Source organism: Manacus candei, unplaced genomic scaffold (assembly GCF_025592945.1).
Source record: "Manacus candei isolate 608988 ecotype Guabito, Panama unplaced genomic scaffold, ASM2559294v1 h1tg000017l, whole genome shotgun sequence".
In the NCBI taxonomy this organism is placed as follows: domain Eukaryota; kingdom Metazoa; phylum Chordata; class Aves; order Passeriformes; family Pipridae; genus Manacus; species Manacus candei.
The window spans coordinates 30,417,198-30,444,041 of record NW_026138065.1 but is presented as its reverse complement, the minus strand read 5'-3'; the positions used below and the strand labels follow the sequence as shown (position 1 = coordinate 30,444,041).

The 26,844-nt window shown below is 50.3% G+C and overlaps 1 long non-coding RNA gene across 2 annotated transcripts in view; it reads left to right on the top strand.

Moving 5' to 3' along the window:
- Window positions 1-5,309: 5,309 nt before the first annotated feature.
- The window catches only part of LOC127469097 (uncharacterized), a 36,565-nt gene continuing 15,030 nt past the window's right edge, over window positions 5,310-26,844 (top strand). For both annotated transcript variants that reach the window (XR_007903834.1, XR_007903833.1), the window contains exon 1: window positions 5,310-5,328. This is a non-coding gene — a long non-coding RNA (uncharacterized LOC127469097). The remainder of the gene's footprint in view (window positions 5,329-26,844) is intronic.

Sequence of the window (26,844 nt, the reverse complement as noted above, 5' to 3'; positions counted from 1 at the left end):
TATGAGGTCAGTCCGATGATGAGGCCTGCGCCCTTATGACGTGTCTGGGATTTATGAGGTCACTCCTATGATGAGGCCTGCGCCCTTATGACGTGTCTGGGATTTATGAGATCAGTCCGATGATGAGGCCTGCGCCATTATGACGTGTCTGGGATTTATGAGGTCAGTCCGATGATGAGGCCTGCGCCATTATGACGTGACTGGGATTTATGAGGTCAGTCCGATGATGAGGACTGCGCCATTATGACGTGTCTGGGCTTTATGAGGTCAGTCCGATGATGAGGCCTGCGCCATTATGACGTGTCTGGGATTTATGAGGTCACTGTGATGATGAGGCCTGCGCCATTATGACGTGTCTGGGATTTATGAGGTCACTGTGATGATGAGGCCTGCGCCATTATGACGTGTCTGGGATTTATGAGGTCACTGTGATGATGAGGCCTGCGCCATTATGACGTGTCTGGGATTTATGAGGTCACTGTGATGATGAGGCCTGCGCCATTATGACGTGTCTGGGATTTATGAGGTCACTGTGATGATGAGGCCTGCGCCATTATGACGTGTCTGGGATTTATGAGGTCACTGTGATGATGAGGCCTGCGCCATTATGACGTGTCTGGGATTTATGAGGTCACTGTGATGATGAGACCTGCGCCATTATGACGTGTCTGGGCTTTATGAGGTCAGTGCCATGTTGAGGCCTGCAGTATTATGACGTGTCTGGGCTTTCTGAGGTCTGTCTGATGATGAGGCCTGCGCCATTATGACGTTTCTGGGCTTTATGAGGTCAGTCTGATGATTTGGTCTGCTCCATTATGACGTGTCTGGGCTTTATGAGGTCAGTCTGATGATGAGGCCTGCGCCATTATGACGTGTCTGGGCTTTATGAGGTCAGTGCCATGTGGAGGCCTGCAGTATTATGACGTGTCTGGGCTTTATGAGGTCAGTCTGATGATGAGGTCTGCGCCATTATGACGTGTCTGGGCTGAATGAGGTCACTGTGATGATGAGGAATGAACCATTATGACGTGTCTGGGCTGTATGAGGTCACTGCGATTATGAGGTCTGCACCATTATGACATGTCTGGGCTGTATGAGGTCACTGCGATGATGAGGTCTGCAACATTATGACGTGTCTGGGCTGTATGAGGCCACTGCGATGATGAGGTCTGCAACATTATGACGTGTCTGGGCTTTATGAGGTCACTGCGATGATGAGGTCTGCACCATTATGACGTGTCTGGGCTGTATGAGGTCAGTGCCATGATGAGGTCTGAACCTATATGACATGTCTGGGCTGTATGAGGTCACTGTGATGATGAGGAATGAACCTATATGACATGTCTGGGCTGTATGAGGTCACTGTGATGATGAGGAATGAACCTATATGACATGTCTGGGCTGTATGAGGTCACTGTGATGATGAGGAATGAACCTATATGACATGTCTGGGCTGTATGAGGTCACTGTGATGATGAGGAATGAACCTATATGACATGTCTGGGCTGTATGAGGTCACTGTGATGATGAGGAATGAACCTATATGACATGTCTGGGCTGTATGAGGTCACTGTGATGATGAGGAATGAACCTATATGACATGTCTGGGCTGTATGAGGTCACTGTGATGATGAGGAATGAACCTATATGACATGTCTGGGCTGTATGAGGTCACTGTGATGATGAGGAATGAACCTATATGACATGTCTGGGCTGTATGAGGTCACTGTGATGATGAGGAATGAACCTATATGACATGTCTGGGCTGTATGAGGTCACTGTGATGATGAGGAATGAACCTATATGACATGTCTGGGCTGTATGAGGTCACTGTGATGATGAGGAATGAACCTATATGACATGTCTGGGCTGTATGAGGTCACTGTGATGATGAGGAATGAACCTATATGACATGTCTGGGCTGTATGAGGTCACTGTGATGATGAGGAATGAACCTATATGACATGTCTGGGCTGTATGAGGTCACTGTGATGATGAGGAATGAACCTATATGACATGTCTGGGCTGTATGAGGTCACTGTGATGATGAGGAATGAACCTATATGACATGTCTGGGCTGTATGAGGTCACTGTGATGATGAGGAATGAACCTATATGACATGTCTGGGCTGTATGAGGTCACTGTGATGATGAGGAATGAACCTATATGACATGTCTGGGCTGTATGAGGTCACTGTGATGATGAGGAATGAACCTATATGACATGTCTGGGCTGTATGAGGTCACTGTGATGATGAGGAATGAACCTATATGACATGTCTGGGCTGTATGAGGTCACTGTGATGATGAGGAATGAACCTATATGACATGTCTGGGCTGTATGAGGTCACTGTGATGATGAGGAATGAACCTATATGACATGTCTGGGCTGTATGAGGTCACTGTGATGATGAGGAATGAACCTATATGACATGTCTGGGCTGTATGAGGTCACTGTGATGATGAGGAATGAACCTATATGACATGTCTGGGCTGTATGAGGTCACTGTGATGATGAGGCCTGCACCTATATGACATGTCTGGGCTGTATGAGGTCACTGTGATGATGAGGCCTGCGCCATTATGACGTGTCTGGGCTTTATGAGGTCAGTCTGATGATGAGGCCTGCGCCATTATGACGTGTCTGGGCTTTATGAGGTCAGTCTGATGATGAGGCCTGCGCCATTATGACGTGTCTGGGCTTTATGAGGTCAGTCTGATGATGAGGCCTGCGCCATTATGACGTGTCTGGGCTTTATGAGGTCAGTCTGATGATGAGGCCTGCGCCATTATGACGTGTCTGGGCTTTATGAGGTCAGTCTGATGATGAGGCCTGCGCCATTATGACGTGTCTGGGCTTTATGAGGTCAGTCTGATGATGAGGTCTGCGCCATTATGACGTGTCTGGGCTTTATGAGGTCACTGTGATGATGAGGTTTGAACCATTATGTCGTGTCTGGGCTTTATGAGGTTTGTGCCGTTATGACGTGTCTGGGCTGTCTGAGGTCACTGCGATGATGAGGTCTGCACCATTATGACGTGTCTGGGCTGTATGAGGTCAGTGCCATGATGAGGTCTGCACCATTATGACGTGTCTGGGCTGTATGAGGTGAGTGCCATGATGAGGTCTGCACCAGTATGACGTGTGTGGGCTGTATGAGGTCAGTGCCATGATGAGGTCTGCACCATTATGACGTGTCTGGGCTGTATGATGTCAGTGCCATGATGAGGTCTACACCATTATGACGTGTGTTGGCTGTATGAGGTCAGTGCCATGATGAGGTCTGCACCATTATGACGTGTCTGGGCTGTATGAGGTCAGTGCCATGATGAGATCTGCACCATTATGACGTGTCTGGGCTTTATGAGGTCAGTCTGATGATGAGGCCTGCACCATTATGACGTGTCTGGGCTTTATGAGTTCAGTCTGATGATGAGGCCTGCACCATTATGACGTGTCTGGGCTTTATGAGGTCAGTCTGATGATGAGGTCTGCACCATTATGACGTGTCTGGGCTTTATGAGGTCAGTCTGATGATGAGGTCTGCGCCATTATGCCGTGTCTGGGCTTTATGAGGTCAGTCTGATGATGAGGTCTGCGCCATTATGCCGTGTCTGGGCTTTATGAGGTCAGTCTGATGATGAGGTCTGCGCCATTATGACGTGTCTGGGCTTTATGAGGTCAGTCTGATGATGAGACCTGCGCCATTATGACGTGTCTGGGCTTAATGAGGTCAGTCTGATGATGAGGCCTGCGCCATTATGACGTGTCTGGGCTTTATGAGGTCAGTCTGATGATGAGGCCTGCGCCATTATGACGTGTCTGGGCTTTATGAGGTCAGTCTGATGATGAGGCAAGCACGATTATGACGTTTCTGGGCTGTATGAGGTCACTGCGATGATGAGGAATGAACCATTATGGCGTGTCTGGGCTGTATGAGGTCACTGCGATGATGAGGTCTGCACCATTATGACGTGTCTGGGCTGTATGAGGTCACTGCGATGATGAGGTCTGCACCATTATGACGTGTCTGGGCTGTATGAGGTCACTGCGATGATGAGGTCTGCACCATTATGACGTGTCTGGGCTGTATGAGGTCACTGCGATGATGAGGTCTGCACCATTATGACGTGTCTGGGCTGTATGAGGTCAGTGCCATGATGAGGTCTGCACCATTATGACGTGTCTGGGCTGTATGAGGTCACTGCGATGATGAGGTCTGCACCATTATGACGTGTCTGGGCTGTATGAGGTCACTGCGATGATGAGGTCTGCACCATTATGACGTGTCTGGGCTGTATGAGGTCACTGCGATGATGAGGTCTGCACCATTATGACGTGTCTGGGCTGTATGAGGTCACTGCGATGATGAGGTCTGCACCATTATGACGTGTCTGGGCTGTATGAGGTCACTGCGATGATGAGGTCTGCACCATTATGACGTGTCTGGGCTGTATGAGGTCACTGCGATGATGAGGTCTGCACCATTATGACGTGTCTGGGCTGTATGAGGTCACTGCGATGATGAGGTCTGCACCATTATGACGTGTCTGGGCTGTATGAGGTCAGTGCGATGATGAGGTCTGCACCATTATGACGTGTCTGGGCTGTATGAGGTCACTGCGATGATGAGGTCTGCACCATTATGACGTGTCTGGGCTGTATGAGGTCAGTGCGATGATGAGGTCTGCACCATTATGACGTGTCTGGGCTGTATGAGGTCACTGCGATGATGAGGTCTGCACCATTATGACGTGTCTGGGCTGTATGAGGTCACTGCGATGATGAGGTCTGCACCATTATGACGTGTCTGGGCTTTATGAGCTCACTGCGATGATGAGGTCTGCACCATTATGACGTGTCTGGGCCTTATGAGGTCAGTCTGATGATGAGGTCTGCACCATAGTGACATGTCTGGGCTTTATCAGGTCAGTCTGATGATGAGGTCTGCACCATTATGATGTGTCTGGGCTGTATGAGGTCACTGTGATGATGAGGTCTGCGCCATTATGACGTTTCTGGGCTTTATGAGGTCAGTCTGATGATGAGGCCTGCGCCATTATGACGTGTCTGGGCTGCATGAGGTCAGTCTGATGATGAGGTCTTCTCCATTATGACGTGTCTGGGCTTTATGAGGTCTGTCTGATGATGAGGCCTGCTCCATTATGACATGTCTGGGCTGCATGAGGTCAGTCTGATGATGAGACCTGCGCCATTATGACGTGTCTGGACTTTATGAGGTCAGTCTGATGATGAGGTCTGCACTATTATGACGTGTCTGGGCTTAATGAGATTTGTGCCATTATGACGTGTCTGGTCTTTATGAGGTCACTGTGATGATGAGGCCTACACTATTATGACGTGTCTGGGATTTATGAGGTCACTGTGATGATGAGGAATGAACCATTATGGCATGTCTGGGCTGTATGAGGTCACTGCGATGATGAGGTCTGCACCATTATGACATCTCTGGGCTGTATGAGGTCACTGCGATGATGAGGTCTGCACCATTATGACATGTCTGGTCCGTATGAGGTCAGTGCGATGATGAGGTCTGCACCATTATGACATGTCTGGTCCGTATGAGGTCACTGCGATGATGAGGTCTGCACCATTATGACATGTCTGGGCCGTATGAGGTCACTGTGATGATGAGGAATGAACCTATATGACATGTCTGGGCTGTATGAGGTCACTGTGATGATGAGGAATGAACCTATATGACATGTCTCGGCTGTATGAGGTCACTGTGATGATGAGGAATGAACCTATATGACATGTCTGGGCTGTATGAGGTCACTGTGATGATGAGGAATGAACCTATATGACATGTCTGGGCTGTATGAGGTCACTGTGATGATGAGGCCTGCGCCATTATGACGTGTCTGGGCTTTATGAGGTCAGTCTGATGATGAGGCCTGCGCCATTATGACGTGTCTGGGCTTTATGAGGTCAGTCTGATGATGAGGTCTGCGCTATTATGACGTGTCTGGGCTTTATGAGGTCACTGTGATGATGAGGTTTGAACCATTATGTCGTGTCTGGGCTTTATGAGGTTTGTGCCGTTATGACGTGTCTGGGCTGTCTGAGGTCACTGCAATGATGAGGTCTGCGCCATTATGACGTGTCTGGGCTGTATGAGGTCAGTGCCATGATGAGGTCTGCACCCTTATGACGTGTCTGGGCTGTATGAGGTCAGTGCCATGATGAGGTCTGCACCATTATGACGTGTCTGGGCTGTATGAGGTCAGTGCCATGATGAGGTCTGCACCAGTATGACGTGTCTGGGCTGTATGAGGTCAGTGCCATGATGAGGTCTGCACCATTATGACGTGTCTGGGCTGTATGAGGTCAGTGCCATGATGAGGTCTGCACCAGTATGACGTGTGTGGGCTGTATGAGGTCAGTGCCATGATGAGGTCTGCACCATTATGACGTGTGTTGGCTGTATGAGGTCAGTGCCATGACGAGGTCTGAACCATTATGACGTGTCTGGGCTGTATGAGGTCAGTGCCATGACGAGATCTGCACCATTATGACGTGTCTGGGCTTTATGAGGTCAGTCTGATGATGAGGTCTGCACCATTATGACGTGTCTGGGCTTTATGAGGTCAGTCTGATGATGAGGTCTGCGCCATTATGCCGTGTCTGGAGTTTATGAGGTCAGTCTGATGATGAGGTCTGCGCCATTATGACGTGTCTGGGCTTTATGAGGTCAGTCTGATGATGAGACCTGCGCCATTATGACGTGTCTGGGCTTAATGAGGTCAGTCTGATGATGAGGCCTGCGCCATTATGACGTGTCTGGGCTTTATGAGGTCAGTCTGATGATGAGGCCTGCGCCATTATGACGTGTCTGGGCTTTATGAGGTCACTGCGATGATGAGGCAAGCACGAGTATGACGTGTCTGGGCTTTATGAGGTCACTGCGATGATGAGGAATGCACCATTATGACGTGTCTGGGCTGTATGAGGTCACTGCGATCATGAGGTCTGCACCATTATGACGTGTCTGGACTTTATGAGGTCACTGCGATGATGAGGTCTGCACCATTATGACGTGTCTGGGCTGTATGAGGTCACTGCGATGATGAGGTCTGCACCATTATGACGTGTCTGGGCTTTATGAGGTCACTGCGATGATGAGGTCTGCACCATTATGACGTGTCTGGGCTGTATGTGGTCACTGCGATGATGAGGTCTGCACCATTATGACGTGTCTGGGCTGTATGAGGTCACTGCGATGATGAGGTCTGCACCATTATGACGTGTCTGGGCTGTATGAGGTCACTGCGATGATGATGTCTGCACCATTATGACGTGTCTGGGCTGTATGAGGTCACTGCGATGATGAGGTCTGCACCATTATGACGTGTCTGGGCTGTATGAGGTCACTGCGATGATGTGGTCTGCACCATTATGACGTGTCTGGGCCGTATGAGGTCACTGTGATGATGAGGAATGAACCATTATGGCATGTCTGGGCCGTATGAGGTCACTGCGATGATGAGGTCTGCACCATTATGACATGTCTGGGCCGTATGAGGTCACTGCGATGATGAGGTCTGCACCATTATGACATGTCTGGGCCGTATGAGGTCACTGCGATGATGAGGTCTGCACCATTATGACATGTCTGGGCCGTATGAGGTCACTGCGATGATGAGGTCTGCACCATTATGACATGTCTGGGCCGTATGAGGTCACTGCGAAGATGAGGTCTGCACCATTATGACGTGTCTGGACCTTATGAGGTCAGTCTGATGATGAGGTCTGCGCCATTATGACGTGTCTGGGCTGTATGAGGTCACTGTGATGATGAGGTCTGCGCCAATATGATGTGTCTGGGCTTTATGAGGTCAGTCTGATGATGAGGCCTGCGCCATTATGACGTGTCTGGGCTTTATGAGGTCTGTCTGATGATGAGGCCTGCACCATTATGACGTGTCTGGGCTTTATGAGGTCTGTCTGATGATGAGGCCTGCGCCATTATGACGTGTCTGGGCTTTATGAGGTCAGTGTGATGATGAGGCCTGCGCCATTATGACCTGTCTGGGCTTTATGAGGTCAGTCTGATGATGAGGTCTGCACTATTATGACCGGTCTGGGCTTTATGAGGTCACTGCGATGATGAGGTCTGCACCATTATGACGTGTCTGGGCTGTATGAGGTCACTGCGATGATGAGGTCTGCACCATTATGACGTGTCTGGGCTTTATGAGGTCAGTCTGATGATGAGGTCTGCACCATTATGACGTGTCTGGGCTTTATGAGGTCACTGTGATGATGAGGTCTGCACCATTATGACGTGTCTGGACTGTATGAGGTCAGTGCCATGATGAGGTCTGCACCATTATGACGTGTCTGGGCTTTATGAGGTCAGTCTGATGATGAGGTCTGCACCATTATGACGTGTCTGGGCTTTATGAGGTCACTGTGATGATGAGGTCTGCACCATTATGACGTGTCTGGGCTGTATGAGGTCACTGCGATGATGAGGTCTGCACCATTATGACGTGTCTGGGCTGTATGAGGTCACTGCGATGATGAGGTCTGCACCATTATGACGTGTCTGGGCTTTATGAGGTCACTGCGATGATGAGGTCTGCACCATTATGACGTGTCTGGGCCGTATGAGGTCACTGCGATGATGAGGTCTGCACCATTATGACGTGTCTGGGCCGTATGAGGTCACTGCGATGATGAGGTCTGCACCATTATGACATGTCTGGGCCGTATGAGGTCACTGCGATGATGAGGTCTGCACCATTATGACATGTCTGGGCCGTATGAGGTCACTACGAAGATGAGGTCTGCGCCATTATGACGTGTCTGGACCTTATGAGGTCAGTCTGATGATGAGGCCTGCGCCATTATGACGTGTCTGGGCTGTATGAGGTCACTGTGATGATGAGGTCTGCGCCAATATGATGTGTCTGGGCTTTATGAGGTCAGTCTGATGATGAGGCCTGCGCCATTATGACGTGTCTGGGCTTTATGAGGTCTGTCTGATGATGAGGCCTGCGCCATTATGACGTGTCTGGGCTTTATGAGGTCTGTCTGATGATGAGGCCTGCGCCATTATGACGTGTCTGGGCTTTATGAGGTCAGTCTGATGATGAGGCCTGCGCCATTATGACGTGTCTGGGCTTTATGAGGTCAGTCTGATGATGAGGCCTGCGCCATTATGACGTGTCTGGGCTTTATGAGGTCAGTCTGATGATGAGGCCTGCGCCATTATGACCTGTCTGGACTTTATGAGGTCACTGCGATGATGAGGTCTGCACCATTATGACGTGTCTGGGCTGTATGAGGTCACTGCGATGATGAGGTCTGCACCATTATGACGTGTCTGGGCTTTATGAGGTCACTGCGATGATGAGGTCTGCACCATTATGACGTGTCTGGGCTTTATGAGGTCAGTCTGATGATGAGGTCTGCACCATTATGACGTGTCTGGGCTTTATGAGGTCACTGTGATGATGAGGTCTGCACCATTATGACGTGTCTGGGCTGTATGAGGTCACTGCGATGATGAGGTCTGCACCATTATGACGTGTCTGGGCTGTATGAGGTCACTGCGATGATGAGGTCTGCACCATTATGACGTGTCTGGGCTGTATGAGGTCACTGCGATGATGAGGTCTGCACCATTATGACGTGTCTGGGCTTTATGAGGTCAGTGCCATGATGAGGTCTGCACCATTATGACGTGTCTGGGCTTTATGACGTCACTGTGATGATGAGGTCTGCACCATTATGACGTGTCTGGACTGTATGAGGTCAGTGCCATGATGAGGTCTGCACCATTATGACATGTCTGGGCTGTATGAGGTCACTGCGATGATGAGGTCTGCACCATTATGACGTGTCTGGGCTTTATGAGGTCACTGTGATGATGAGGTCTGCACCCTTATGACGTGTCTGGACTGTATGAAGTCAGTGCCATGATGAGGTCTGCACCATTATGACGTGTCTGGGCTTTATGAGGTCAGTCTGATGATGAGGTCTGCACCATTATGACGTGTCTGGGCTTTATGAGGTCACTGCGATGATGAGGTCTGCACCATTATGACGTGTCTGGGCCTTATGAGGTCAGTCTGATGATGAGGTCTGCGCCATTATGACGTGTCTGGGCTGCATGAGGTCAGTCTGATGATGAGGCCTGAGCCATTATGACGTGTCTGGGCTGCATGAGGTCAGTCTGATGATGAGGCCTGCGCCATTATGACGTGTCTGGACTTTATGAGGTCACTCTGATGATGAGGTCTGCACTATTATGACGTGTCTGGGCTTTATGAGGTCACTGTGATGATGAGGTTTGAACCATTATGACGTGTCTGGGCTTTATGAGATTTGTGCCATTATGACATGTCTGGGCTTTATGAGGTCACTGTGATGATGAGGTCTGCACCATTATGATGTGTCTGGGCTTTATGAGGTCAGTCTGATGATGAGGTCTGCACCATTATGACGTGTCTGGGCTGTATGAGGTCACTGTGATGATGAGGTTTGCGCCATTATGACGTGTCTGGGCTTTATGAGGTCAGTCTGATGATGAGGCCTGCGCCATTATGACGTGTCTGGGCTTTATGAGGTCAGTCTGATGATGAGGCCTGCGCCATTATGACCTGTCTGGACTTTATGAGGTCAGTCTGATGATGAGGTCTGCACTATTATGACGTGTCTGGGTATTATGAGGTCACTGCGATGATGAGGTCTGCACCATTATGACGTGTCTGGGCTGTATGAGGTCACTGCGATGATGAGGTCTGCACCATTATGACGTGTCTGGGCTGTATGAGGTCACTGCGATGATGAGGTCTGCACCATTATGACGTGTCTGGGCTTTATGAGGTCACTGCGATGATGAGGTCTGCACCATTATGACGTGTCTGGGCTTTATGAGGTCAGTCTGATGATGAGGTCTGCACCATTATGACGTGTCTGGGCTTTATGAGGTCACTGTGATGATGAGGTCTGCACCATTATGACGTGTCTGGACTGTATGAGGTCAGTGCCATGATGATGTCTGCACCATTATGACGTGTCTGGGCTTTATGAGGTCAGTCTGATGATGAGGTCTGCACCATTATGACGTGTCTGGGCTTTATGAGGTCACTGTGATGATGAGGTCTGCACCATTATGACGTGTCTGGGCTGTATGAGGTCACTGCGATGATGAGGTCTGCACCATTATGACGTGTCTGGGCTGTATGAGGTCACTGCGATGATGAGGTCTGCACCATTATGACGTGTCTGGGCTGTATGAGGTCACTGCGATGATGAGGTCTGCACCATTATGACGTGTCTGGGCTTTATGAGGTCAGTGCCATGATGAGGTCTGCACCATTATGACGTGTCTGGGCTTTATGAGGTCACTGTGATGATGAGGTCTGCACCATTATGACGTGTCTGGACTGTATGAGGTCAGTGCCATGATGAGGTCTGCACCATTATGACGTGTCTGGGCTTTATGAGGTCAGTCTGATGATGAGGTCTGCACCATTATGACGTGTCTGGGCTGCATGAGGTCACTGCGATGATGAGGTCTGCACCATTATGACGTGTCTGGGCTTTATGAGGTCAGTCTGATGATGAGGTCTGCACCATTATGACGTGTCTGGGCTTTATGAGGTCACTGCGATGATGAGGTCTGCACCATTATGACGTGTCTGGGCCTTATGAGGTCAGTCTGATGATGAGGTCTGCGCCATTATGACGTGTCTGGGCTGCATGAGGTCAGTCTGATGATGAGGCCTGAGCCATTATGACGTGTCTGGGCTGCATGAGGTCAGTCTGATGATGAGGCCTGCGCCATTATGACGTGTCTGGACTTTATGAGGTCAGTCTGATGATGAGGTCTGCACTATTATGACGTGTCTGGGCTTTATGAGGTCACTGTGATGATGAGGTTTGAACCATTATGACGTGTCTGGGCTTTATGAGATTTGTGCCATTATGACATGTCTGGGCTTTATGAGGTCACTGTGATGATGAGGTCTGCACCATTATGACGTGTCTGGACTTTATGAGGTCACTGCGATGATGAGGTCTGCACCATTATGACGTGTCTGGGCTGTATGAGGTCACTGTGATGATGAGGTTTGCGCCATTATGACGTGTCTGGGCTTTTTGAGGTCAGTGTGATGATGAGGTCTGCACCATTATGACGTGTCTGGGCTGTATGAGGTCACTGCGATGATGAGGTCTGCACCATTATGACGTGTCTGGGCTGTATGAGGTCACTGCGATGATGAGGTCTGCACCATTATGACGTGTCTGGGCTGTATGAGGTCACTGCGATGAGGTCTGCACCATTATGACGTGTCTGGGCTGTATGAGGTCACTGCGATGATGAGGTCTGCACCATTATGACGTGTCTGGGCTGTATGAGGTCACTGCGATGATGAGGTCTGCACCATTATGACGTGTCTGAGCTGTATGAGGTCACTGCGATGATGAGGTCTGCGCCATTATGACGTGTCTGGGCTGCATGAGGTCAGTCTGATGATGAGGCCTGAGCCATTATGACGTGTCTGGGCTTTATGAGGTAAGTCTGATGATGAGGCCTGCGCCATTATGACGTGTCTGGACTTTATGAGGTCACTGTGATGATGAGGTCTGCGCTATTATGACGTGTCTGGGCTTTATGAGATTTGTGCCATTATGACGTGTCTGGGCTTTATGAGGTCACTGTGATGATGAGGTCTGCACTATTATGACGTGTCAGGGATTTATGAGGTCACTGTGATAAAGAGGAATGAACCATTATGGCATGTCTGGGCCATATGAGGTCACTGCGATGATGAGGTCTGCACCATTATGACATGTCTGGGCCGTATGAGGTCACTGCGATGATGAGGTCTGCACCATTATGACATGTCTGGGCCGTATGAGGTCACTGCGATGATGAGGTCTGCACCATTATGACATGTCTGGGCCGTATGAGGTCACTGCGATGATGAGGTCTGCACCATTATGACATGTCTGGGCCGTATGAGGTCACTGCGATGATGAGGTCTGCACCATTATGACATGTCTGGGCCGTATGAGGTCACTGCGATGATGAGGTCTGCACCATTATGACATGTCTGGGCCGTATGAGGTCACTGCGATGATGAGGTCTGCACCATTATGACGTGTCTGGGCCGTATGAGGTCACTGCGATGATGAGGTCTGCACCATTATGACGTGTCTGGGCCGTATGAGATCACTGCGATGATGAGGTCTGCACCATTATGACGTGTCTGGACCTTATGAGGTCAGTCTGATGATGAGGTCTGCGCCATTATGACGTGTCTGGGCTGTATGAGGTCACTGTGATGATGAGGTCTGCGCCAATATGACGTGTCTGGGCTTTATGAGGTCAGTCTGATGATGAGGCCTGCGCCATTATGACGTGTCTAGGCTTTATGAGGTCAGTCTGATGATGAGGTCTGCACCATTATGACGTGTCTGGGCTTTATGAGGTCACTGTGATGATGAGGTCTGCACCATTATGACGTGTCTGGACTGTATGAGGTCAGTGCCATGATGAGGTCTGCACCATTATGACGTGTCTGGGCTTTATGAGGTCAGTCTGATGATGAGGTCTGCACCATTATGACGTGTCTGGGCTTTATGAGGTCACTGTGATGATGAGGTCTGCACCATTATGACGTGTCTGGGCTGTATGAGGTCACTGCGATGATGAGGTCTGCACCATTATGACGTGTCTGGGCTGTATGAGGTCACTGCGATGATGAGGTCTGCACCATTATGACGTGTCTGGGCTTTATGAGGTCACTGCGATGATGAGGTCTGCACCATTATGACGTGTCTGGGCTGTATGAGGTCAGTGCCATGATGAGGTCTGCACCATTATGACGTGTCTGGGCTTTATGAGGTCACTGTGATGATGAGGTCTGCACCATTATGACGTGTCTGGACTGTATGAGGTCAGTGCCATGATGAGGTCTGCACCATTATGACGTGTCTGGGCTGTATGAGGTCAGTGCCATGATGAGGTCTGCACCATTATGACGTGTCTGGGCTTTATGAGGTCACTGTGATGATGAGGTCTGCACCATTATGACGTGTCTGGGCTGTATGAGGTCACTGCGATGATGAGGTCTGCACCATTATGACGTGTCTGGGCTGTATGAGGTCACTGCGATGATGAGGTCTGCACCATTATGACGTGTCTGGGCTTTATGAGGTCACTGTGATGATGAGGTCTGCACATTTATGACGTGTCTGGACTTTATGAGGTCACTGTGATGATGAGGTCTGCACATTTATGACGTGTCTGGACTGTATGAGGTCAGTGCCATGATGAGGTCTGCACCATTATGACGTGTCTGGGCTTTATGAGGTCAGTCTGATGATGAGGTCTGCACCATTATGACGTGTCTGGGCTTTATGAGGTCACTGCGATGATGAGGTCTGCACCATTATGACGTGTCTGGGCTGTATGAGGTCACTGCGATGATGAGGTCTGCACCATTATGACGTGTCTGGGCTGTATGAGGTCACTGCGATGATGAGGTCTGCACCATTATGACACGTCTGGGCTGTATGAGGTCACTGCGATGATGAGGTCTGCACCATTATGACGTGTCTGGGCTGTATGAGGTCAGTGCCATGATGAGGTCTGCACCATTATGACGTGTCTGGGCTTTATGAGGTCACTGCGATGATGAGGTCTGCACCATTATGACGTGTCTGGGCTTTATGAGGTCAGTCTGATGATGAGGTCTGCACCATTATGACGTGTCTGGGCTTTATGAGGTCACTGTGATGATGAGGTCTGCGCCATTATGACGTGTCTGGGCTTTATGGGGTCACTGTGATGATGAGGTCTGCACCATTATGACGTGTCTGGGCTTTATGAGGTCACTGTGTTGATGAGGTCTGCACCATTATGACGTGTCTGGACTGTATGAGGTCAGTGCCATGATGAGGTCTGCACCATTATGACGTGTCTGGGCTTTATGAGGTCAGTCTGATGATGAGGTCTGCACCATTATGACGTGTCTGGGCTTTATGAGGTCAGTGTGATGATGAGGTCTGCACCATTATGACGTGTCTGGGATTTATGAGGTCACTGCGATGATGAGGTCTGCACCATTATGACGTGTCTGGGCTGTATGAGGTCACTGTGATGATGAGGTCTGCGCCATTATGACGTGTCTGGGCTTTATGAGGTCACTGTGATGATGAGGTCTGCGCCATTATGACGTGTCTGGGCTGTATGAGGTCACTGTGATGATGAGGTCTGCGCCATTATGACGTGTCTGGGCTGTATGAGGTCACTGTGATGATGAGGTCTGCGCCATTATGACGTGTCTGGGCTGTATGAGGTCAGTGCCATGATGAGGTCTGCGCCATTATGACGTGTCTGGGCTGTATGAGGTCAGTGCCATGATGAGGTCTGCGCCATTATGACGTGTCTGGGCTGTATGAGGTCAGTGCCATGATGAGGTCTGCGCCATTATGACGTGTCTGGGCTGTATGAGGTCAGTGCCATGATGAGGTCGGCACCATTATGACGTGTCTGGGCTGTATGAGGTCAGTGCCATGATGAGGTCTGCACCATTATGACGTGTCTGGGCTGTATGAGGTCAGTGCCATGATGAGGTCTGCACCAGTATGACGTGTCTGGGCTGTATGAGGTCAGTGCCATGATGAGGTCTGCACCATTATGACGTGTCTGGGCTGTATGAGGTCAGTGCCATGATGAGGTCGGCACCATTATGACGTGTCTGGGCTGTATGAGGTCAGTGCCATGATGAGGTCGGCACCATTATGACGTGTCTGGGCTGTATGAGGTCAGTGCCATGATGAGGTCGGCACCATTATGACGTGTCTGGGCTGTATGAGGTCAGTGCCATGATGAGGTCTGCACCAGTATGACGTGTCTGGGCTGTATGAGGTCAGTGCCATGATGAGGTCTGCACCAGTATGACGTGTCTGGGCTGTATGAGGTCAGTGCCATGATGAGGTCTGCACCAGTATGACGTGTCTGGGCTGTATGAGGTCAGTGCCATGATGAGGTCTGCACCAGTATGACGTGTCTGGGCTGTATGAGGTCAGTGCCATGATGAGGTCTGCACCAGTATGACGTGTCTGGGCTGTATGAGGTCAGTGCCATGATGAGGTCTGCACCAGTATGACGTGTCTGGGCTGTATGAGGTCAGTGCCATGATGAGGTCTGCACCAGTATGACGTGTCTGGGCTGTATGAGGTCAGTGCCATGATGAGGTCTGCGCCAGTATGACGTGTCTGGGCTGTATGAGGTCAGTGCCATGATGAGGTCTGCGCCAGTATGACGTGTCTGGGCTGTATGAGGTCAGTGCCATGATGAGGTCTGCGCCAGTATGACGTGTCTGGGCTGTATGAGGTCAGTGCCATGATGAGGTCTGCGCCAGTATGACGTGTCTGGGCTGTATGAGGTCAGTGCCATGATGAGGTCTGCGCCAGTATGACGTGTCTGGGCTGTATGAGGTCAGTGCCATGATGAGGTCTGCGCCAGTATGACGTGTCTGGGCTGTATGAGGTCGGTGCCATGATGAGGTCTGCGCCAGTATGACGTGTCTGGGCTGTATGAGGTCAGTGCCATGATGAGGTCTGCGCCAGTATGACGTGTCTGGGCTTTATGAGGTCAGTCTGATGATGAGGTCTGCGCCAGTATGACGTGTCTGGGCTGTATGAGGTCAGTGCCATGATGAGGTCTGCGCCAGTATGACGTGTCTGGGCTGTATGAGGTCAGTGCCATGATGAGGTCTGCGCCAGTATGACGTGTCTGGGCTGTATGAGGTCAGTGCCATGATGAGGTCTGCGCCAGTATGACGTGTCTGGGCTGTATGAGGTCAGTGCCATGATGAGGTCTGCGCCAGTATGACGTGTCTGGGCTGTATGAGGTCAGTGCCATGATGAGGTCTGCGCCAGTATGACGTGTCTGGGCTGTATGAGGTCAGTGCCATGATGAGGTCTGCGCCAGTATGACGTGTCTGGGCTGTATGAGGTCAGTGCCATGATGAGGTCTGCGCCATTATGACACGTCTGGGCTGTATGAGGTCAGTGCCATGATGAGGTCTGCGCCATTATGACACGTCTGGGCTGTATGAGGTCAGTGCCATGATGAGGTCTGCGCCATTATGACACGTCTGGGCTGTATGAGGTCAGTGCCATGATGAGGTCTGCGCCAGTATGACGTGTCTGGGCTGTATGAGGTCAGTGCCATGATGAGGTCTGCACCAGTATGCCGTGTCTGGGCTGTATGAGGTCAGTGCCATGATGAGGTCTGCACCAGTATGCCGTGTCTGGGCTGTATGAGGTCAGTGCCATGATGAGGTCTGCACCAGTATGACCCGTCTGGGCTGTATGAGGTCAGTGCCATGATGAGGTCTGCACCAGTATGACGTGTCTGGGCTGTATGAGGTCAGTGCCATGATGAGGTCTGCACCATTATGCCGTGTCTGGGCTGTATGAGGCCAGTGCCATGATGAGGTCTGCACCATTATGACCCGTCTGGGCTTTATGAGGCCACTGCCATGATGAGGTCTGCACCATTATGACCCGTCTGGGCTGTATGAGGCCACTGCCATGATGAGGTCTGCACCAGTATGACGTGTCTGGGCTGTATGAGGCCACTGCCATGATGAGGTCTGCACCATTATGACCCGTCTGGGCTGTATGAGGCCACTGCCATGATGAGGTCTGCACCATTATGACCCGTCTGGGCTGTATGAGGCCACTGCCATGATGAGGTCTGCACCATTATGACCCGTCTGGGCTGTATGAGGCCACTGCCATGATGAGGTCTGCACCATTATGACCCGTCTGGGCTGTATGAGGCCACTGCCATGATGAGGTCTGCACCATTATGACCCGTCTGGGCTGTATGAGGCCACTGCCATGATGAGGTCTGCACCATTATGACCCGTCTGGGCTGTATGAGACCACTGCCATGATGAGGTCTGCACCATTATGACCCGTCTGGGCTGTATGAGGCCACTGCCATGATGAGGTCTGCACCATTATGACCCGTCTGGGCTGTATGAGGCCACTGCCATGGTGAGGTCTGCACCATTATGACCCGTCTGGGCTGTATGAGGCCACTGCCATGATGAGGTCTGCACCATTATGACCCGTCTGGGCTGTATGAGGCCACTGCCATGATGAGGTCTGCACCATTATGACCCGTCTGGGCTGTATGAGGCCACTGCCATGATGAGGTCTGCACCATTATGACCCGTCTGGGCTGTATGAGGCCACTGCCATGATGAGGTCTGCACCATTATGACACGTCTGGGCTTTATGAGGTCACTGTGCTGATGAGGTCTGCACCATTATGACACGTCTGGGCTGTATGAGGTCCCTGCCATGATGAGGTCTGCACCATTATGACCCGTCTGGGATGTATGAGGCCACTGCCATGATGAGGTCTGCACCATTATGACACGTCTGGGCTGTATGAGGTCACTGCCATGATGAGGTCTGCACCATTATGACACGTCTGGGCTGTATGAGGTCACTGCCATGATGAGGTCTGCACCATTATGACACGTCTGGGCTGTATGAGGTCCCTGCCATGATGAGGTCTGCACCATTATGACACGTCTGGGCTGTATGAGGTCCCTGCCATGATGAGGTCTGCACCATTATGACCCGTCTGGGCTGTATGAGGCCACTGCCATGATGAGGTCTGCACCATTATGACCCGTCTGGGCTGTATGAGGCCACTGCCATGATGAGGTCTGCACCATTATGACCCGTCTGGGCTGTATGAGGCCCCTGCCATGATGAGGTCTGCACCATTATGACACGTCTGGGCTGTATGAGGCCACTGCCATGATGAGGTCTGCACCATTATGACACGTCTGGGCTGTATGAGGTCCCTGCCATGATGAGGTCTGCACCTTTATGACACGTCTGGGCTGTATGAGGTCAGTGCCATGATGAGGTCTGCACCATTATGACACGTCTGGGCTGTATGAGGTCACTGCCATGATGAGGTCTGCACCATTATGACACGTCTGGGCTGTATGAGGTCACTGCCATGATGAGGTCTGCACCATTATGACACGTCTGGGCTGTATGAGGTCACTGCCATGATGAGGTCTGCACCATTATGACACGTCTGGGCTGTATGAGGTCACTGCCATGATGAGGTCTGCACCATTATGACACGTCTGGGCTGTATGAGGTCACTGCCATGATGAGGTCTGCACCATTATGACACGTCTGGGCTGTATGAGGTCAGTGCCATGATGAGGTCTGCACCATTATGACGTGTCTGGGCTGTATGAGGTCAGTGCCATGATGAGGTCTGCACCATTATGACGTGTCTGGGCTGTATGAGGTCACTGCCATGATGAGGTCTGCACCATTATGACGTGTCTGGACTTTATGAGGTCAGTCTGATGATGAGGCCTGCGCCATTATGACCTGTCTGGGCTTTATGAGGTCACTGCCATGATGAGGTCTGCACCATTATGACGTGTCTGGGCTTTATGAGGTCACTGCCATGATGAGGTCTGCACCATTATGACGTGTCTGGGTTTTATGAGGTCAGTGCCATGATGAGGTCTGCACCATTTTGACGTGTCTGGGCTTTATGAGGTCACTGCCATGATGAGGTCTGCACCATTATGACGTGTCTGGGCTTTATGAGGTCAGTCTGATGATGAGGTCTGCACCATTATGACGTGTCTGGGCTTTATGAGGTCACTGCGATGATGAGGTCTGCACCATTATGACGTGTCTGGGCTGTATGAGGTCAGTGCCATGATGAGGTCGGCACCATTATGACGTGTCTGGGCTGTATGAGGTCAGTGCCATGATGAGGTCGGCACCATTATGACGTGTCTGGGCTGTATGAGGTCAGTGCCATGATGAGGTCGGCACCATTATGACGTGTCTGGGCTGTATGAGGTCAGTGCCATGATGAGGTCGGCACCATTATGACGTGTCTGGGCTGTATGAGGTCAGTGCCATGATGAGGTCGGCACCATTATGACGTGTCTGGGCTGTATGAGGTCAGTGCCATGATGAGGTCGGCACCATTATGACACGTCTGGGCTGCATGAGGTCAGTCTGATGATGAGGCCTGCGCCATTATGACGTGTCTGGGCTGTATGAGGTCAGTGCCATGATGAGGTCGGCACCATTATGACGTGTCTGGGCTGTATGAGGTCAGTGCCATGATGAGGTCGGCACCATTATGACGTGTCTGGGCTGTATGAGGTCAGTGCCATGATGAGGTCGGCACCATTATGACGTGTCTGGGCTGTATGAGGTCAGTGCCATGATGAGGTCGGCACCATTATGACGTGTCTAGGCTGTATGAGGTCAGTGCCATGATGGGGTCGGCACCATTATGACGTGTCTGGGCTGTATGAGGTCAGTGCCATGATGGGGTCGGCACCATTATGACACGTCTGGGCTGTATGAGGTCAGTGCCATGATGAGGTCGGCACCATTATGACACGTCTGGGCTGTATGAGGTCAGTGCCATGATGAGGTCGGCACCATTATGACGTGTCTGGGCTGTATGAGGTCAGTGCCATGATGAGGTCTGCACCATTATGACGTGTCTGGGCTGTATGAGGTCAGTGCCATGATGAGGTCTGCACCATTATGACGTGTCTGGGCTGTATGAGGTCAGTGCCATGATGAGGTCTGCACCATTATGACGTGTCTCGGCTGTATGAGGTCAGTGCCATGATGAGGTCTGCACCATTATGACGTGTCTGGGCTGTATGAGGTCAGTGCCATGATGAGGTCTGCACCATTATGAGGTGTCTGGGCTGTATGAGGTCAGTGCCATGATGAGGTCTGCACCATTATGACGTGTCTGGGCTGTATGAGGTCAGTGCCATGATGAGGTCTGCACCATTATGAGGTGTCTGGGCTTTACGAGGTCAGTGTGATGATGAGGTCTGCACCTTTATGACGTGTCTGGGCTTTACGAGGTCAGTGTGATGATGAGTTCTGCACCTTTATGACGTGTCTGGGCTTTACGAGGTCACTGTGATGATGAGGTCTGCACCTTTATGACGTGTCTGGGCTTTACGAGGTCACTGTGATGATGAGGTCTGCACCATTATGACGTGTCTGGGCTTTATGAGGTCAGTGCCATGAAGAGGTCTGCACCATTATGACATGTCTGGCTTTATGAGGTCAGTACCATGATGAGGTCTGCACCATTATGACATGTCTGGCTTTATGAGGTCAGTACCATGATGAGGTCTGCACCATTATGACATGTCTGGCTTTATGAGGTCAGTCTGATGATGAGGTCTGCACCATTATGACATGTCTGGCTTTATGAGGTCAGTCTGATGATGAGGTCTGCACCGTTATGACATGTCTGGCTTTATGAGGTCAGTGTGATGATGAGGTCTGCACCGTTATGGCATGTCTGGGCTTTATGAGGTCACTGTGCTGATGAGGTCTGCACCGTTATGACATGTCTGGGCTTTATGAGGTCAGTGCCATGATGAGGTCTGCACCGTTATGACATGTCTGGGCTTTATGAGGTCAGTGCCATGATGAGGTCTGCACCGTTATGACATGTCTGGGCTTTATGAGGTCAGTGCCATGATGAGGTCTGCACCGTTATGACATGTCTGGTCTTTATGAGGTCAGTGCCATGATGAGGTCTGCACCGTTATGACATGTCTGGGCTTTATGAGGTCACTGTGATGATGAGGTCTGCACCGTTATGACATGTCTGGGCTTTATGAGGTCACTGTGATGATGAGGTCTGCACCGTTATGACATGTCTGGGCTTTATGAGGTCACTGTGATGATGAGGTCTGCACCGTTATGACATGTCTGGGCTTTATGAGGTCAGTGCCATGATGAGGTCTGCACCGTTATGACGTGTCTGGGCTGTATGAGGTCACTGTGATGATGAGGTCTGCACCGTTATTACATGTCTGGGCTTTATGAGGTCAGTCTGATGATGAGGTCTGAACCATTATGACATATCTGGCTTTATGAGGTCAGTCTGATGATGAGGTCTGCACCATTATGGTATGTCTGGGCTTTATGAGGTCACTGTGCTGATGAGGTCTGCACCATTATGGCATGTCTGGACTTTATGAGGTCACTGTGCTGATGAGGTCTGCACCATTATGGCATATCTGGGATTTATGAGGTCAGTGTGATGATGAGGTCTGCACCATTATGACATGTCTGGCTTTATGAGGTCAGTCTGATGATGAGGTCTGCACCATTATGACATGTCTGGCTTTATGAGGTCACTGTGATGATGAGGTCTGCACCATTATGACATGTCTGGCTTTATGAGGTCACTGTGATGATGAGGTCTGCACCGTTATTACATGTCTGGGCTTCATGAGGTCAGTGCCATGATGAGGTCTGCACCGTTATGACATGTCTGGGCTTTATGAGGTCAGTGCCATGATGAGGTCTGCACCGTTATGACATGTCTGGGCTTTATGAGGTCAGTGCCATGATGAGGTCTGCACCGTTATGACATGTCTGGGCTTTATGAGGTCAGTGCCATGATGAGGTCTGCACCGTTATGACATGTCTGGGCTTTATGAGGTCAGTGCCATGATGAGGTCTGCACCGTTATGACGTGTCTGGGCTGTATGAGGTCACTGTGATGATGAGGTCTGCACCGTTATGACATGTCTGGGCTTTATGAGGTCAGTCTGATGATTAGACCCGCGCCATTACGACGTGTCTGGGCTTTATGAGGTCAGTCTGATGATGAGGTCTGCACCATTATGACGTGTCTGGGCTTTATGAGGTCAGTCTGATGATGAGGTCTGCACCATTATGACGTGTCTGGGCTTTATGAGGTCAGTCTGTTGATGAGGTCTGCGCCATTATGACGTGTCTGGGCTTTATGAGGTCAGTCTGATGATGAGGTCTGCGCCATTATGACGTGTCTGGGCTTTATGAGGTCAGTCTGATGATGAGGTCTGCGCCATTATGACGTGTCTGGGCTTTATGAGGTCAGTCTGATGATGAGGCCTGTGCCATTATGATGTGTCTGGGCTTTATGAGGTCACTGTGATGATGAGGTTTGAACCATCATGACGTGTCTGGGCTTTACGAGGTCAGTGTGATGATGAGGTCTGCACCATTATGACGTGTCTGGGCTTTACGAGGTCAGTGTGATGATGAGGTCTGCACCATTATGACGTGTCTGGGCTTTATGAGGTCAGTCTGATGATGAGGTCTGCACCTTTATGACGTGTCTGGGCTTTATGAGGTCAGTGTGCTGATGAGGTCTGCACCATTATGACATGTCTGGGCTTTATGAGGTCACTGTGATGATGAGGTCTGCACCATTATGACATGTGCGGGCTTTATGAGGGCAGTGTGCTGATGAGGTCTGCACCATTATGACATGTCTGGGCTTTATGAGGTCATTGTGATGATGAGGTCTGCACCATTATGACATGTGTGGGCTTTATGAGGTCAGTGTGCTGATGAGGTCTGCACCATTATGACATGTCTGGGCTTTATGAGGTGACTGTGATGATGAGGTCTGCACCATTATGACATATCTGGGCTTTATGAGGTCAGTCTGATTATTAGGTCTGCACCATTATGACGTGTCTGGGCTTTATGAGGTCAGTGTGATGATGAGGTCTGCACCATTATGACATGTCTGGGCTTTATGAGGTCACTGTGCTGATCAGGTCTGCACCCTTATGACGTGTCTGGGCTTTATGAGGTCACTGTGATGATGAGGTCTGCACCATTATGACGTGTCTGGGCTTTATGAGGTCAGTGTGATGATGAGGTCTGCACCATTATGACGTGTCTGGGCTGTATGAGGTCACTGTGATGGTGAGGTCTGCAGCTTTATGCCGTGTCTGGGCTTTATGAGGTCACTGTGATGATGAGGTCTGCACCTTTATGACGTGTCTGGGCTGTATGAGGTCACTGTGATGATGAGGTCTGCAGCTTTATGACGTGTCTGGGCTTTATGAGGTCAGTCTGATGATGAGGTCTGCACCCTTATGACATACCAGGGCTTTATGAGGTCACTGTGATGATGAGGTCTGCGCCATTATGACGTGTCTGGGCTTTATGAGGTCAGTCTGATGATGAGGTCTGCGCCATTATGACGTGTCTGGGCTTTATGAGGTCAGTCTGATGATGAGACCCGTGCCATTATGACGTGTCTGGGCTTTATGAGGTCAGTCTGATGATGAGACCCGTGCCATTATGACGTGTCTGGGCTTTATGAGGTCACTGTGATGATGAGGTTTGAACCATAATGACGTGTCTGGGCTTTACGAGGTCAGTGTGATGATGAGGTCTGCACCATTATGACGTGTCTGGGCTGTACGAGGTGACTGTGATGATGAGGTCTGCACTATATGACGTGTCTGGGCTGTACGAGGTGACTGTGATGATGAGGTCTGCGCCATTATGACGTGTCTGGGCTTTATGAGGTCAGTCTGATGATGAGGTCTGCACCATTATGAGGTGTCTGGGCTTTATGAGGTCGCTGTGATGATGAGGTCTGCATTGTTATGACATGTCTGGGCTTTATGAGGTCGCTGTGATGATGAGGTCTGCACCGTTATGACATGTCTGGGCTTTATGAGGTCAGTGCCATGATGAGGTCTGCACCGTTATGACATGTCTGGGCTTTATGAGGTCACTGTGATGATGAGGTCTGCACCGTTATGACATGTCTGGGCTTTATGAGGTCACTGTGATGATGAGGTCTGCACCGTTATGACATGTCTGGGCTTTATGAGGTCACTGTGATGATGAGGTCTGCACCGTTATGAAATGTCTGGCTTTATGAGGTAAGTCTGATGATGAGGTCTGCACCATTATGGCATGTCTGGGCTTTATGAGGTCACTGTGCTGATGAGGTCTGCACCGTTATGACATGTCTGGGCTTTATGAGGTCACTGTGATGATGAGGTCTGCACCGTTATGACATGTCTGGGCTTTATGAGGTCACTGTTCTGATGAGGTCTGCACCATATGACATGTCTGGGCTTTATGAGGTCACTGTGCTGATGAGGTCTGCACCATTATGACATGTCTGGGCTTTATGAGGTCACTGTGATGATGAGGTCTGCACCTTTATGACATGTCTGGGCTTTATGAGGTCACTGTGATGATGAGGTCTGCACCTTTATGACATGTCTGGGCTTTATGAGGTCAGTCTGATGATGAGGTCTGCACCATTATGACATACCTGGGCTTTATGAGGTCCATGTAATGATGCGGTCTGCACCATTATGACGTGTCTGGGCTTTATGAGGTCACTGTGCTAATGAGGTCTGCAGCTTTATGACGTGTCTGGGCTTTATGAGGTCACTGTGATGATGAGGTCTGCACCATTATGACGTGTCTGGGCTTTATGAGGTGACTGTGATGATGAGGTCTGCACCATTATGACGTGTCTGGGCTTTATGAGGTGACTGTGAGGATGAGGTCTGCACCATTATGACGTGTCTGGGCTTTATGAGGTGACTGTGATGATGAGGTCTGCACCATTATGACGTGTCTGGGCTGTATGAGGTGACTGTGATGATGAGGTCTGCACCATTATGACGTGTCTGGGCTTTATGAGGTGACTGTGATGATGAGGTCTGCGCCATTATGACGTGTCTGGGCTTTATGAGGTCAGTCTGATGATGAGATCTGCGCCATTATGACGTGTATGGGTTTATGAGGTCAGTCTGATGATGAGGTCTGCGCCTTTATGACGTGTCTGGGCTATATGAGGTCACTGTGATGATGAGGTCTGCGCCATAATGACGTGTCTGGGCTTTATGAGGTCAGTCTGATGATTATACCCGCGCCATTATGGCGTGTCTGAGCTTTATGAGGTCAGTCTGATGATGAGGTCTGCGCCATTATGACGTGTCTGGGCTTTATGAGGTCAGTCTGATGATGAGACCTGTGCCATTATGACGTGTCTGGGCTTTATGAGGTCACTGTGATGATGAGGTTTGAACCATAATGACGTGTCTGGGCTTTACGAGGTCAGTGTGATGATGAGGTCTGCACCATTATGACGTGTCTGGGCTTTACGAGGTGACTGTGATGATGAGGTCTGCACCGTTATGACATGTCTGGCTTTATGAGGTCAGTCTGATGATGAGGTCTGCACCATTATGTGGTGTCTGTCTGGACTTTATGAGGTCAGTCTGATGATGAGGTCTGCACCACTATGACATGTCTGGGATGTATGAGGTCACAGTGATGATGAGGTCTGCACCATTATGACATGTGCGGGCTTTATGAGGGCAGTGTGCTGATGAGGTCTGCACCATTATGACATGTCTGGGCTTTATGAGGTGACTGTGATGATGAGGTCTGCACCATTATGACATATCTGGGCTTTATGAGGTCAGTCTGATGATGTGGTCTGCACCATTATGACGTGTCTGGGCTTTATGAGGTCACTGTGCTGATCAGGTCTGCACCCTTATGACGTGTCTGGGCTTTATGAGGTCAGTGTGATGATGAGGTCTGCACCATTATGACGTGTCTGGGCTGTATGAGGTCAGTGTGATGATAAGGTCTGCACCTTTATGACGTGTCTGGGCTGTATGAGGTCACTGTGATGATGAGGTCTGCACCATTATGACGTGTCTGGGCTTTATGAGGTCAGTCTGATGATGAGGTCTGCAACATTATGACATACCAGGGCTTTATGAGGTGACTGTGATGATGAGGTCTGCACCATTATGACGTGTCTGGACTTTATGAGGTCAGTGCCATGATGAGGTCTGCACCATTATGACGTGTCTGGGCTTTATGAGGTCACTGTGATGATGAGGTCTGCACCATTATGACATGTCTGGCTTTATGAGGTCAGTCTGATGATGAGG